Raw genomic sequence first — 234 nt, forward strand, 5'->3', positions numbered from 1 at the left:
GTGTTGGAATTAAATAGTCAAACTCGGAAATTAATTTTAAAGAAAGTAATCTGAGAAGGTTGTATGATTTAGGGCGATGCCCATAAAATGATACGTGATACCACAGAGCGAGATCGTCTGACCGTAAGTGGCTTGGTCTGGGACCGTCCAGGGTGATTCAGCGATGGTCGTAGTGGTAGGGACGTTACCCTTTGAGTTATGATGTGAATTAGGGCACTGCCCAGAAAGGAACCC

Source organism: Lupinus angustifolius, chromosome LG20 (assembly GCF_001865875.1).
Source record: "Lupinus angustifolius cultivar Tanjil chromosome LG20, LupAngTanjil_v1.0, whole genome shotgun sequence".
NCBI lineage: Eukaryota > Viridiplantae > Streptophyta > Magnoliopsida > Fabales > Fabaceae > Lupinus > Lupinus angustifolius.